Here is a 12,588-nt window from a genome sequence, read left to right as displayed (position 1 = left end):
AGCAGCCACCGCACCATCAGCGCAGAGCCCCATGCGGGGCTTGAATCCACAAACTGAGCTGAAACCCCGAGAGCCCAATTCTCAGCCAGCGGAGCCCGCAGGTGGTTCGGCCCCGGAGGGGCCAGCTTAAGGTCACACAGCAGGGACCCAGCACAGCCCCAGGGATCGGGACTGGAGCCCAGGCCTCAGTCCCTGCCCGTCTGGTGGTTTCACTCCCAGTTACAGAGAGGAAGCCACCTGTCTGGGGCCACATCTGCGGCTCCCAGGCCACCGGTCCCCACAGCCTCCCCCCGCTGGCCATGACCGCCAGGCCTGCACTTCACACTGTGAGAGGCCACGGGAGGAGGCTTTTAACTTTAGAAATAATTACGGCCACCTGAGGGCTCCTGCAGGCTTTCCCAGGCGTGAGGGCACAAGATGGGAAGAGCCCGTGGCCCCCTGGGCAGGCGGCCACCTCCCTGCCCCCCAGCCCCTCTCATGGCCCCCCCACCTGGAGCTGTGCTCTCCACCTGGGTGGCCCGTCGCCATGGCAACATCCCCAGAACACGCGGTCGTCACCTTGGCCATCAGGTACTCCCACCCCACCACCTGGGACACTTGACCCCCTCTCCTCACCCCCTCCTGCTGGGGACGCTGGGCCCTGAGAGGCCACAGGGGCGGCTGAACCCCCTCCGTCATCCTGCCGGATGCGTCGGAGCAGCGCACTCCAACGTGCACATTCTGTTTGCTGAGCACCTACTACGTGCTCTGGGGACATGGCAGCCGGCGAGACAGGCGTGGTCCCTGCCCTTGGCAGGCACTCCCTCGGGACGGGGAGCGGGGACAGAAAGGAGAAGACAGGCAGTGTTTTGAGGGTGATACTTAGAGGAGATCCGGGTTCCCTTCCCCACTCAGAAACCCCACCTCTGAGGTTTCCCTCAACGGCACCGGGTCACTCAGTCACTCACCCAGGATGGACCGGACGCCTGCTGTGCGTACCGGAGCCACAGCAATAGAGAAGGAAGGAAGGAAGGGCGCAGGGGAAACTGGCTAAATTATCAGTCAATTGCAGAGAATGTTAACTGGGGAGAGCGCCAGGGAGGGCGGCGTGGGTGGAGATGTGAGTCGGCGGGAAGCAGGAGGGGGCGTCGGGCTTCGGAGCAGCTGGGCAGAGCGGCCGCCACCCCCGTGTGCCCCCTGCCATCGGGACTGGCGTCTGTGCATCTAGAAGACGGGGACCGTTCTGGCTCCCGCGTTAAGCTGTGGAAACTGAGGCTGGACGGGAGTCTCCCACGGCCCCGTCGCCAGGCAGCGGCGGCAGGATCCGGACTGGAAGCCCGGCCACCGCTCCGGGTCTCCTCGCAGCCCGCTGGACTCATCGCCGGTGCCCTTCCTGGGGGAGGCGTCCCGTCCCCCGCCCGGGTGGGGTGCGGGATGTCTCCGCTGAGACTTCCACCTGCCTCATGATTATTTCATGACTCTGCTTCCCCCGCCAGCCCCGCTGAGCCCCCTCTTTTCCCTGAGTGTCTCCTCCCTGCAGCACTTCGCCTGGCATACAATAGGTGCTCAGTAATGCTTTGCTCCAAGAGCCCTGAGACGCAGCAATCAGGAGACGCAGGCATCAAAAGGGAGAAACAGAAGCTCAGAGAAGGGAAGTGACCACCCCGAGGTCACACAGCACATCCGCAGTGATGACTTCTCTGTGCAGTGTTCTAGGCTGGTCATGGGGGGAGGGGGACCATGAGGATGGTGCCCACATCCTCCTTCTGGACGTCTCTGTGGCCAGGAAGGGAGCCACCCCCCACCCCAGTCCACCCCCTGTCCTGTGGGGGTCTGGCCTGCAGCCTCCTGAGATGCAGTTTCTGGGCCTCCAGCCAACGCGACAGTCTGGGAACAGAGCCTGCTTGAGTCACAGGTGGCTGGGCTGACGCCAAGCTGCCATCGAAGCAGCTGGGAGGAAGCAGAGGGCAGGGGCGGGTGGGAGAGTGCAAGGTCACACCCGAGGCAGCCTCGCCCTCCTCCTGCCCCTCCCCTGGGACAGTGCCATCTCCGGGCCTCGCTTTGCTCATCTGTGAAATGGGGATGTTGAAAGTGTCCGCCTGGGGACAGTGAGTGCAGCGAGTAGCCAAGGGCCTACATTTAAAATGAGCTGAGCACTGGTGTTAGCCTGGGTGGGAAGGGGACGCCCCCAGCCCCGTCCTCTGCCCCCGTGACCCCCAGCCCCCAATCTATAGTGACATCCACCTCCCACGGTGGCCCCCACAGTGTGAGCGAGCCCTCTCACTGGGACAGGCCCCGTCCTGGAGGCTGACACACCCCACTGCTCATGCTCTTTCTGCCCTGCCTCGCTTCCGGGGAGGCCGGGGATCCCCGCCCGGAGTCCTCACCCTGAGCCTCCCTGAGTCTGGAGTGTCCTGACCAGGCCCTCTCCTCAGACAGGGAGCGGCCCCTCCTAACCTGAGGTCCCCAAGCTGTTCGCAGTGTGTAAAAGTGAAAGGTGCTGAGCGCGCCCGCTTCCTCCGCCAGGCCCGGGGCGCGTGGTGGGAAAGCCCAGTAACTCAAACACACGCCAGTGATTACCAGCTGGCCCAAGAGGGATGAAGGGAAAGGCACTGCAGGCAGAGGGAACAGCAGAGGCAGAGGCCCTGAGGCTGGCAGAGCAGAGGGCAGGGTGGGACGGAGAAGCGAGCGCGGATCCAGACACACGCCCTCAGTTTAGACATGATCCTGAGGGCAGTAAGGAGCCATGGTCGGTTCCGGAGCACAGGGGTTCGGTGTCCTCTGGGGCCGATGTGGGGAGCTCGGGAGAGGCTGCGGCAGGCGGACAAGTGCCAGGAGGCACTGGGGGCCTGGACGGAGGAGAGGGCATCGAGGAGGGGCAGGTCCCCGCCAGGCCGCCCCTGCGTTTCCTGCGCCACAGCCTCCGCAGGCCCACCAAGGGCACGGCCGCGGGGCCCTCGGACCGGCGCCAGCGCGGGCGGCGTGCACCCTGACCGCACGCGCCCCCAGGCCTGCGCGCGCCCCGGCACCTGCGCGCACGTGGCCCCGCGCGCCCCGCACACCTGCGGCCCCGGCGCCGTGCACCCCGCTAGCGGGCGGCGCGCACGGCCCGGCGCAGCCCCGCGCGCCCGCCCCGCCGGCCAGGAGAGCGGCGGGCGCGCGCACGGCGGCCCGGGAGGCGGCGGCGGCGGCGGCGGCTCGTGTCGGCTCCAGGCGGCCCCCGCGCCGCAGCCCGCGCCGTGTCCGCGGCGGAGCCGCCCAGGTGAGTGGCCGCGCGGGCCGGCGACCCCGCTCTGCCCGCGCCCCGCCGCCCCCACACCCCCGCGCGCCCCCATCGTCGCCCCGGGGCACTCACTCCGCGCGCCCCTCCTGGGCGCATCCCTCCCCGCCAGACCCCCGGCGCTCCCCCTGGAAACTTTGGGGGACACTCCCCACGCTGGGGTCCCCTCGCCCCTCCCCTGGGGCGCTGAGGAGCGGGGAGCCGGGTGGGCGTCTCTCTGGGGCAGCCAGGACACCAGGAAGGATGCGCCCCCTTCCACGGGGGAAGAAGGGAGCGCTGGCTGGGTCGGGGAGGGGAGGGGGTGTTGGAAGACGGAGGAGATCGAGGCCGCGTCCCCGCAGCGGGGTCTGGTCCAGCCTGGAGGTGCCGAGGTGCCAGGAAGGGAAGGGGGCGTTTGGGGTCCACGCCAGACAGGCTCGGTGTCTGGGGCTGGGGACGCCTCAGCCTGCTGGGGAGATATTTGGGGGCGCAGGGCTGAGCCCTCTGCACTGTGGGCCTGTGTCCAAACAACAGCACGGATGGGGTGGGAAGCTTCTCTGCAGCCCGTGTCTGGGCCTGGGTGCCCCCTGGGCCTTTGGGGCCTGGCTCGTGAGCCCCATTCAACAAGTTGGGGTGAGGGGGCACAGTGCCCTGTGCCTTGGTCTGGGCCCAAGAAAAGACCCCGTCCTTACTTTGCAAACCGCCTTAATAACTGGTTTCCTCAAAGTGTGTTCTGTTCTAGAGACCCAGGCACCCCACCACCCCAGTTCCAAGGTTCAGGCCCCAGACCCTGCGTTATGAACAAGCAGCCCCCGGTGAATCCGTGTGTGCACAGAGATGGTTGAGAACCTCTTGCTTCTGGGTGGGGGGGGGGTGTCTGGTGTGGCATGGCATCAGGCTGAGGGACCATCTGGGACTTGATGGGTGGGGAGACCTCTGGACCAGCAGGGCTGTGAGACCTGGAGCAACCCAGGAGGGCTCCCTGGAGGGAGTGTGGAGGTGGCGAAGAGCATGGATGAAGTGCTGAGCAAGGAGGGGCTTGTCTTTGACGGGAGTGTCGGCCAAGGTGCAGCCGTCTGGGGCAGGCTGTGAACTGGGAGACCCCACGGGCCGGTCCCACAGCCGCTCCCGGACGGCACGGGGTGAGGGGCTGCCCAGCGCGGGACGGGGGTTCCGTTCCCCGTCCCAGCCGGTGACTTCTGGAACCAGATGGCCCCTCTCTGAACTCCAGTTCTGAGCTGATGTGACCAAGCAGACGGGTGCGCCGGGCCCTGGAGCAGTGCTGCCATGAAGCAGGTGCTCGGTCCCCACGGGCGGCCGCCGTCACTGCCCTTGTTCTGACAGCAGCTCCGCCGGGCCCTGCCCAGCCTCAGTGTGCTCTTCCGTAGAATGGGCGTGGCTGCGCCTAGCCGCCCCCAGACGGAGCCCGGGATCTGAAGGTGCCTCGCTGAGTGGGCCCGGAGAGCAGACGTGAGCCAGCCGCCCGCTGCTCTTCCCACAGTGCTGTCACTCCTAGGCGCCCCTGAGTCACCACCTCGTCACCAGGTAGACAGCCTCCCGGGGAACTCCGCCAGCAGAGCTCGTCCCAGGTGGCTGAGTGAGCCGCCACCGCCCCGTGTCCATCCTGGGCCTCAGAAGAGCGTCCTCTGCCCTCTAGCGGGGCTCTCGCATTTAAGGGGAAGGAGTCGGCGTCAGACCCATGTTCAAACGTTGACTCTTAAGCTTAGTGATGCTAGGTGAGCTGGGGATCACTCTGACCCTCAGTCTCCTTTTCTCCGAATGGGCTTCACCATGGCTGGGCTGGGGTGGGGAGCAGCCACAGTCTGCGGTGAGCATTAAAAAGCGGCTCCGGATCTAGAAGCCTCACCTGTAGAGGGCAGCTGACTGCGCCTGTGCACAGGCTGGCACGGAAAGTGGGTCGGGAGGCCCCCAGCCCCCCAAAGGGTTAAGGGCAGACGAACAGCAGACGGGAGACTAATTAGAGCTTAATGAATTGTCACGGATGAAAGCCCAGGAGGGTGTGGATCTAGGACACGGTGCCCCAAATGGTGGAGGGGGGGTCGGCAGCATGTCCCCAAAAGCAGGGCCTCCTCAGGGGGCGGAGGGGGTCCAGCTGCCAGTTTCCACCCACCCCCCACCCCCCCGTCCCCGTGTGGGTTCTGCCCTGGCAGTCTCCAGCCTCCCCTGACCCTGCAGGGGCAGGGGAGTGTCTCCTGTGGCCTGGCGGGGGAGCAAGCTGGCTCAGAGTAGAGGGGGTGGGTGGAAGGTTCTGGGGACCTGGCCCGGCCGCCTCTGTCCGAGGGGAGGGGCCTGGGTACCCCGGCCACACTCTCCCCCTCCTTGGCTTCAGAGCTTGACGGCAGAGCCAGACCTCTGGGGGGGGGGAGGGGAGGGCTCCACAGTTGCCCAGGTCCCGCCGTGATGGGCAGATTTCGGGGCCCCTCCCCAGTGGGCCCCCACACGTACGCTGGTGCTGATGCTGATGGTGGGGAGCTCGGCCCCTCGCTCTTCCCGGCCCCTGGAAGGAGGCGCACGGCTCCGCGGGCCCCTCAGCCCACCTCCTCAAGGCTGCACGAGTCTCCTGGCCACCGTCACAAGCCGCCACCAACTTGGGTTTAAAAGCACACACACTGGTTCTCTGACAGCTCTGGGCTCAGAAGTCCTAGGGCCCAGGCGTGGGCAGGGCCGGCCCCCCGCCCGGGACCCCAGGGAGCCCCATCTCCCCACTTTTCCGGCCTCTGGAGGCGTCGCATCCTTGGGCCGCGGCCCCTCCTCCCTCCGCCTGTCTCTCTGCCCCCCTCCCATGAGGACGCTGGGCCCCCCAGCCGTCCAGGACAGTCTCCCCACTTTGAGGTCAGCTCAACGGTACCCTTAATGTCTTTGGCGAATGGGACCCTGGTTGCCACCCAGGGTGACACCCGCGGGTCCAGGGTCTAGGACGCAGGCATCACAGGCGGCTGTTCTGCCCAGTGCGGCCCCCACCTTCTCTGTGGGTTTTCTTTTTCTTTTTCTTTTTCTTTAATGTTTTATTTATTTCTGAGAGAGAGAGAGAGGCAGCGTGAGCAGGGGAGGGTCAGAGAGAGAGGGAGTCACAGATCGGAAGCAGCTCCAGGCCCTGAGCTGGCAGTCAGCACAGAGCCCGACGCGGGGCTCGAACCCACGAGCCGTGAGATCGTGACCTGAGCCGAAGTCAGACGCTTAACCGACTGAGCCCCCAGGCGCCCCTGTGTGGGTTTTCTTGGACAGCTCTGCCCACGTGGGGCCCGTCTTCTACCTCCTTCTTCTGTTTGTCACCCGGAGACGGAGCGGCGGGGAGGCAGGCGCCCCGCAGGCGCCCGGGAAACGGCTGCTGAGTGGGTGAGGGAGCGAAGGAGGCAAGCCCTGGCCAGAGCAGAACAGGGGGTAGGACTCAGGGCCCCTGACCCCAGCCGGCACCCCCGGGAGAAGGATCCTTCTCGGCCGACTCCCCATTTGCCCTCCTGGCAGTGGGGGCAGAGGCTGCAGTGAGGGACCCGTGAGGCCCTTGTGCAGAAGGGACCGCGAGGCTCAGGGCACGACGTGTCTGCCCGAGGCGGTGGGGGCGGGGCGGACGGCCCCCGAGTTCCCGCCCTGCGCCGGGGTCGCTGACGCTGCGCCGTGTGCACGGAGAGGACTGGGCCCAGGGCGCCCGGCTCTGTGCGCCTTGTGGGTGGAGAGGAGGCGTGTGGTCCCGGCGCCCGTGACGCCCTTGTCCAGGCGGGTGATTCGCGGTGACGGGGGCAGAAGGCAGATTCCTTGTCCCCTTGCTCAGTGCCCTCGCGGCTGCGCGCCACCCTCGCACCCGGGTCCCAGCGCCTCGCGGGCATCAAGGCCCCGGCCAGCCCCAGCTGCCACCCCCAGGCCCCTCCCAGGGAGATGGAATGTTCTGGAATTGGGGAGAGGTGAGGGTTGCATGACCCTGTGAACGAACTCGAAGACACTGAATTAAAAACTGGAGGTGGGACACATGCACCCACGAAGGCCCAGTGCCAGGGAGGGCCTGGCACAGGGAGGGCCTGGCACCGCAGGTTTCAGGAGGAGAAACCGACACAGTGTGACTGGGGAGCAGGTGTCTCCACGCCTGGACCCCCCCCATCCTTGGCGACCGCAGCCACCCTGCAGGGGGCCTGGTCACCGCAGGACACACTGTCCTTGCAACACCAGTCACCTGGGCGCCAGGCGGCTCCCCTGAGGGATTTGCATCTCGGTGGGAAGCAGGGTGGGGGGTTCTGGCCACCAGCCCCGAGGTGCCCGCCTGCCCCACTGGAAAACGGGGTGGCTGAGCCCTGGTTCTGCAGGGGTGGGGCTGCCCCGGGCACAGCAGTCATCTGGACACAGATGTGTGTCTGCCCTCGTACCCGGCTCCCCGCGCTTGCCAACCCCAGAGCTCTGTGTGGTGCGGGAGGAGGGGCTGTGGTCCCGGGGGCCCCACAGTCCTGCGCAGCTCGCTCAGGGCGGGCTCCTGGGTCTGCGGAGCTGACGGAAGTCATAGCTCTGTGGAGGACACTGGTCCCCTGACCCTGGGAGAGCCGTGGAGAGCAGGGTGTGGAGTCCTGGGTTCAAGTCTTGCATCTGCCTGTCACCTGCTCTGTGGCCCTGGGCAGGTGGCTTGGCCTCTCTGGGCCTCTGGAACCCAGGCTGGTGATCAGCTTGTTTCCTCCTGGGACGTCAAGCGCCTGCCGTGCGCCGTGCATCCATAGACGGGGCTGTCACCTGCGGCGCCCCGGCCTCCCTGTCTGGGGACATCTGTGGCTGTCATGACTGGCGGTGCTGCTGGCATCGAGTGGGTGGGGGCCGGGACGCAGCTCAACACCCCGCAGTGCCTGGGGCAGCCCCCCCCCGAGAATGACGTCACCCCTCAGTGGTGACGGCTGTCATCCGACCCTCCCACGTCCCCCCCGGTGTCATCGTGCAGGTGGGAACGCTGAGGCCCCAGAGGACGGCTGTCGATGCTCAGGTGTGAGCCGGGCTCCCTGCAAGGGCAGGAGACCCAGCGGTGGGGCTGACGACGGATTGGCTGGGGGTGGGGGTTGCCACGATCCCAGCTTTGCAGGAGGAGGGGTGGAGCGGGGACGTGTTTGTCAACTGACTGGTGAACCGAAGCACTGAATGACGGGAAACGGTACCTCCGGAGGTGGTGACGAAACCAGGTCTGGCGTTGCGCTCACTACTCAAATAAAACAAACATCCCCAAAACTAATGCAACGTTATATGTCATCTGTGTTCAGTTAAATAATTTTTTAAAAATAGGACCAGTAAAAGCAGAGCCGTGTTTCAAGTTACAGCTGGACGACGCCGGCACACCCGAGGTTCTGGTGTGCTGTGTGGACCTGAGCAGGTGACTTAATTTGCTTTGGGCCTATGTTCCCGTCTGTGAGTTGAGGGTGACAGCACGGTCCCCCCCCCCCACGTGGTCGTTGTGGGAAGGTCAGGTGGAGGCCTGACCCCGGGGCTGGCGCAGAGCAGAGGTTCTACAAGCGTTTGCCCTGTTGTTGATGACGATGATGATGAAGATCAGGGTCCAGCTACTGGGAGACCAGCAATAAACAAGGGTTTGAACAGCATTTGGAGACACCAGGATGGGGCCACCGGCTGGCTCAGTCGGTGCAGGGTCATGAGTTCAAGCCCCACGTTGGGTGTAGCGCTTACTTAAAAAAATAGACCAGGATGGGGACTGTAGTACAGAGAGTCACCAGGGAAATGACATTAGGGGTGAGACCCAAACAAAGTCGGGGAGAGAGCCGTGCAGGGAAGGTGTTCCAGGCAGCGGGAACATCATGTGCAAAGGCCCTGAGGCAGGACCCATCTGTTGTGTTGGAGGGACAGCACGAAGACCGGTGTGGCTGGACCAGAGTGAGCGAGGGGAGGGACGGAGGAGGGAAGGACGGGGAGGGGACGGGGCAGATCATGCAGGGCCTTGGGGGCCTCAGGGAGGACTCAGTTATACTCGAGAGAGCTGAAATTCTCTGCTGCAGAAAGAATAAAGCAGGCAGCTCTGCTTGCACAAGGAATCCGTTTAGGAGCTGAATCATACCACCCATTTCCTCACTGGGGCAAAGCCAGAGAGGCCCCAAGTCCCTCAAACCAGAGGCCCTGTCCCCAGTCCCTGGGGGAGAGGACAGCTACCCTGGACCACAGGGAGCAACACAGGCTGGGACAGGGGCCCGGGGCACCCTCACACTCAGGGACTGGGGAACAGTAGGAAGCCGCCAGAATTGTGAGCTGGGCAGCGGGACAGGGGACCATCGGTCTGGCTGTCCTGTCCCCTCCTGGGACACAGCCTCTCCGTGTGCCGTTCAGGGCAAGAACACGGGGAGAATGACCTAGAAAAACAGCCTCCGAAGGAAGTTTGCCTTGGGGAGCGACTCGGTCCCGGCAACGCCCAGGTCAGAATTCAGGACAGCGGCAGGGGAGCGCACACCAGCTGCTGTCGCGCCCTCCCGCAGCCTCCCTGCCGTCGCCACCCGGGACCGGGACGGCCGGACGCCGGACCTTTCCTCACGGCGCTGCTCCGTGTGGTAGTGAGTCCCCCGGCGCTTTGGGGGCGCCTGCACCGTGTTCCTGCGTCCGCCCAACTCGAGGATCCGGTCGGGTGCTTCGTGTCCTTGGGTTGCGCCGTAAATAGGCGTCTGTAACAGTCTGTGCCGTCTGTAACTGTCTGGCAACCTGGGTTTTTAACCCCCGTCTAACCGCATCTCGGCGGTCTTCGCGGGTCCTTACGTGCCTCCTAGACCCCCACACCCAGGGGTCCCGGCTCACGTCGTCCCCGGCTGGCGGGCACGTGGGGTGGCCCCCGTTCCTGTCTGTTTCACGTGACACGCATCAAACCCCCGTCCGTGGAGTCCGCGTTTCCCTCAAGGATCCTCGGCGGTTCCTTGAAGTCTCGCGCCTGCGCCCCGCGGCCCCGGAACAAATCGCCACGGTTGGGGCCGCTGACAACGGTAGGAAGTTGCTGTGTGTGTCCCGGAGGCCAGACGCGCAAAGTGCAGGTGGCCCGGCGCTGCGCCCCCCAGCCCCCGGCGGTGGCGGCGATCGCAGTCCGGGGCTCCCTCCGATCCGCTGTCACGGAGCCCATTCCCGCGCGGCTGCGTCCGAATCCCCCTGCCGTCACGTGGCCCGTGGCGGAGCAGGGCCGCCCTGCCCCAGCGCGCCCTGGTCCTCGCGGGAAGCACCGGCAAAGCACAGACTGCACCCCACCCCCGTGACAGGGGTCCCCCCCGGCCTTACGCGGCAGTTACTCAGGGCTCCGCGTGTGTTAACTCCCCAGAGGGTCCAGGAAGGAGGCGCCGGGCAGACAAGGAGCTGTAGCCTGAGCCCCGACACGCGGGGTTCCCTGTGGGTACCGTGCGGAAACAGGCCCGGGGGGCGCGGGGAGCCTGGGGGGCCGCAGCTGCTAAGATGCCGAAAACAGCTGACCGGCTAATGGGGCGGCCGCCATCCCTGCCGTCTGGCCGGACCCTCCTCACCCACACCCCACCCTGACCCCCAGGGTCTGGGCTGCAGCCGAGAAGAGTGGGGGGGAGGAGTGAGGGGCGGTGGGGCCAGCAGGGGCCCAGGCGCCCTGCACCCCACGCACCACCTGGCCCCCTCCCCCAGCACCTTCACTCACTCCTTCTGCCTCGGGGCCTTTGCGCTGGCCGCCCCCCCAGCCTGGCCCTCCCTTCGCCAGGCGCCCCGGACGCTCCCCTGACCATCCTTCGTGTGTGCATCAGCCTCCTGTGGCCTTCGCAACAACACCCCACAATCGGAGTGGCCTGAAACAACGAGAATCTATTCTCTCCCCGCTCTGGAGGCCGAGAGGCTGAAATCACCCTGCGCCAGGCCCCGTCCCCTCCAAGGCTCCGAGGGAGGGTCGTCTGCGCCCCGTCCAGCTTTCGACGACTCCCCACGAGCCTTGGCTTACAGACCCGTCCCTTCCGTCCCCGCTCCGTGTGCACATCCGCGCGTGTGTCCCAGTTTCCCTCGTGTGACGGCACGCCCGGTGGAACAGGGTCCCCTTCACAGGTACTGGGGGGCCAAGGCCCACTTAGGACTTTTTGGGGGACACAAGTCGGGCCCCTGCCGGGTCTCTGCTTGCGTGTCACCTTTCCAGCGGCGCCTCCTTCCACCGGGGTCACCTGCTCTTCCTTTCCAAGCACCTCGGGCGCGACCTGTGGCCTTGCCGCCTGTGTTGATGGAGCCCTGAGGTCCATCAAGCAGGTGGTGCGCGTCACACACAAGTCTAGGCTCTGAGAAGCCGACAGTGACGAGTTCAGGTGCCTCGGGGAGGTGACGATCCATAGGGAGCAGACAGGCAACGGGCAGGGCTTTAACCTGGAATTTCACGTGCTGGTGGGACCCGTGGACACCCGTGGGAACAGGGAGCGGAGGAGGGGCGAGGTGGGCGGGGCCGGCGGGGGGTGTAGACCGCCTGTGCCCCAGGGGGTGGGTGTGAACCCCAGCAGCGCGGGGACTACATCTGCCTTGTTCTTCAGTGTGCTTGGAGACTGGTATACAGTAGGCACTCAATAAATGTTTGGGGGGCTGCACCCCAAAATGTTACACTATATTCATAAAGTTCTTCTCCAGTTCAATAAATGTTTCCTTTTATATATATATTTTTTATTGAGGTAAAATTCATATAACACAAAGTTTGCCCTTTTAAAGTACCCATTTCAGGGGCGCCTGGGTGGGGGGCTCAGTCAGTTAAGTGTCTGACTTCGGCTCAGGTCATGATCTGGAGGTTCGTGACTTTGAGCCCCGCGTCGGGCTCTGTGCTGACAGCTCGGAGCCCGGAGCTGCTGCTGCGGATTCTGTGTCTCCCTCTCTCTGCCCCTCCCCTGCTCACATTCTCTCTCTCTCTCTCTCTCTCTTAAAAACAAACATTTAAAAATTTTTAAAGTATACATTTCAGTGGGTTTTAGTATATTCACAGAGCTATGCAACCATCAGCACCATCTAAATCCTGAACATTCCATCATCCTACAAAAGAAGCCCGGTCCCCATCAGCTGTCATCCCCCCACCCCCCTCCAGCCCCCGCCCCCGAGAGCCCCTTCCCGCCCGTGGAGGAGCCTGTTCCGGACGCGTCACGCACGTGGACTCACACGCGCGTGGCCTCCCGTGTCGGGTTCCCTCCCTGAGCGGCGTGTGTTCGGGTCCGTCCGCGGGGCGGCGGGTGGGGGCGCCTCGCTGCTGCGCGCGGCCGAGGGCCGTGCGCTGTGTGGATGGGCCCCGCTTTGTTCATCCGTTCGTCTGCTGGTGGACACTCGGGGTGTCTGCACCTCTCGGCCGCTGTGGACGACGGGAGCACAGGTCTCGGGGGGGCCTGTGCCCGGGTCTCCCGGGTGCACAC

This window comes from Hyaena hyaena, unplaced genomic scaffold, assembly GCF_003009895.1.
Source record: "Hyaena hyaena isolate Hyena2069 unplaced genomic scaffold, ASM300989v1 scaffold_302, whole genome shotgun sequence".
Lineage (NCBI taxonomy): Eukaryota > Metazoa > Chordata > Mammalia > Carnivora > Hyaenidae > Hyaena > Hyaena hyaena.
The sequence above is the reverse complement of the archived record's forward strand: the minus strand, read 5'-3'. Positions refer to the sequence as shown.